Source organism: Penaeus chinensis, chromosome 2 (assembly GCF_019202785.1).
Source record: "Penaeus chinensis breed Huanghai No. 1 chromosome 2, ASM1920278v2, whole genome shotgun sequence".
NCBI classification, from domain to species: domain Eukaryota; kingdom Metazoa; phylum Arthropoda; class Malacostraca; order Decapoda; family Penaeidae; genus Penaeus; species Penaeus chinensis.
Window position 1 is genome coordinate 5,481,012 of NC_061820.1, and position 2,500 is coordinate 5,483,511.

Sequence of the window (2,500 nt, forward strand, 5' to 3'; positions counted from 1 at the left end):
CGGAGGTTTTCCCAGACATCCTGTATATGGATTGCCATTGTTGACACACAAGTCAATATGTATCCTAAGAGAAAAGTATTTTCCATATTCATTTTCATAGATTCTGAAACCGTTGCGAAGTAATCTGCAATTTAAGATGCAGAATTACTGGAGACAAGAAATTTGGCGGTTGTTAAGAAACCGCTTACCTCGTCGGCATGTAATTAACCAAACCGTGATTACTGGAAGTTCATTAAGAGCTGTCAGTCATCCTTTCTCAAACTGCTTTCAACACACTGTAATTTGAGGACAGTTACGGGTGCAGGAGATTGTTTATGGGAACGGGATATGATAAGGAAGTTCATGATTGGGACTGCCTCGGTGGCCGGACATAGATAGACAGATTGCCGGATATATATATATATATATATATATATATATATATATATATATGTATATATACACACATACACATATACACATATATACTTATATATCTATCTATACACACATATATGCTTATCTGTTTATATACATTCACATATATATTGATGTATAAGTGTATATATAAATATATATATATATATATATATATATATATATACACATACATACATACATACACATACACATACACATATACATATACATATACATACACATACACATACACATACACATACACATACACATACACATACACATACACATACATACACATACATACATACATACATACATACATACATACATACATACATACATACATACATACATACATACATACATACATACATACATATATACATATATACATATATACATATACACATATATGTATGTATATATAAATATATATATGTATATATACATATATATATATATATATGTATACGTACATACGTATATGTGTGCATGCGTGCGTATATGCGTGTATGCGTGCGTGCGTGCTTGTGTGTGTGTGTGTGTGTGTGTGTGTGTGTGTGTGTGTGTGTGTGTGTGTGTGTGTGTGTGTGTGTGTGCGTGCGTGTGCGTGTGTGTGTGTGTGTGCGTGCGCGCTTGTGTGTGTGCGCGTAGTTTATAAGATTCTCGGTTTGCTGACAAGAGGAGATTGAATTAGAAATTTTCTCCGGGAGGATGAAAAAGTCGGTTATATAACGTTAGCTGCATTGAACGATGTCTTCGGTCGGAGTAATTGGTTGTTAAAAGTCTCTGTGCAGATTTCCCGTCAGCTGGCGCGCGCTGCGGCTATTTCCAGCTGCCCCGGGACCTCCTCATGAGCATTACTTCGCCACTCTCTCTTTCTATCTCTTTTCTCTCTCTGGTGCAGTATTTCCCCTCGCTATATCTCTCTTGCCTCGTAATATTACGCTGTAAGAGCCTTCTTATCTAGCCCTTGTATATGTTATTGCAGCGCCGTCACATAAACTTACACGGGCCGCGCAAAAATCTTACGTAGTCTTCCACAGTACTCAGAACAAGTGTGCCGGGTACAGAAACACAACAATAAAAATAAGTAGAGAAAAAGTTAAGTTCCTAGAAGCTATCGCGTAGAAATTACATATGGACGGGAAAGTGCATCGGAAAATATTGTATCTCGACTTGAGTTTTCGGCCAAAGAAATCAGAACGACCGCAGTCCGCGCCCTGTGGTGGTGTAGAGCAGAAAATTGAGTTGGGCTTCCTTTTCAATCTTATTTTCTTAGAGTATTGGGAAAACAGAACCTGGTCCCTGAGCGGTGGCGGACTCGGCGGCGGCGGTGGGGTGGCGGTGGCGGATGCAGTAGAAGACTTGCGGTATTGAAGAAAAAAATACAGATCTATCGAGTTTCCCCCGCCGTAAAAAGGACGGAAATACTCTTCGGCGAATCAGGTTAAAGCGGATGGTTACTGAGGAACAGCAGGTAAGAGCAGAGATGAAGTTAGGAGGGGAAGGGGAGAGGGGGGAGAGGGAAGCTCTTGCCACGCCTTTTATGGAATGTTTTGTATTTGAGGGAGGAGGGGATTCGGTGGAGCGAACTGACGAGAGTGTTGAGGAAAGGCGACACTATGACACGTTCGTGGGTACGAAGATTATCCTCATGCTGAGTGGATGGGAGGAGGAGGAGGAAGGAGAACGAGTGGGATAAGTAGAAAAAGGGGGAGGAAGTGGTGGTGTTGGTGGAACTGGTGGAGTAGTACTGAAGGGATAGGAGTAGTTGGGGAGTAGTAGAAGGAGAAGGGAGAGGTGGTGTTGGAGGAAGAGGAGAGGGAAAAGGAGGTATTGGAGTAGTAGAGGCAGATAAGGAGTAGGAGAAGAGGGAGGATGAGGTGGAGAGGGAGGATGAGGTGAAGAGGGAGGATGAGGTGAAGAGGGAGGATGAGGTGGAGAGGGAGATGAGGTGGAGAGGGAGGAGGAGGAGAGCGAGATGAGGTGGAGAGGGAGGATGGGGTGGAGAGGGAGAATGAGGTGGAGAGGGAGAATGAGGTGGAGAGGGAGGAGGAGGTGGAGAGGGAGGAGGAGGTGGAGAGGGAGGAGGAGA

General features: G+C 43.0%; 2 protein-coding genes across 2 annotated transcripts in view; one reads left to right on the top strand and one right to left on the bottom strand.

Annotated features, from left to right (window-relative positions):
* LOC125031263 (neurobeachin-like) overlaps window positions 1–2,500 on the top strand; it is a 1,410,248-nt gene that overhangs the window by 616,520 nt on the left and 791,228 nt on the right.
* Window positions 1–2,500, bottom strand: part of LOC125032295 (repetitive proline-rich cell wall protein 1-like) — a 9,002-nt gene that overhangs the window by 2,340 nt on the left and 4,162 nt on the right. The gene's annotated exons all lie outside the window — the stretch shown is intronic.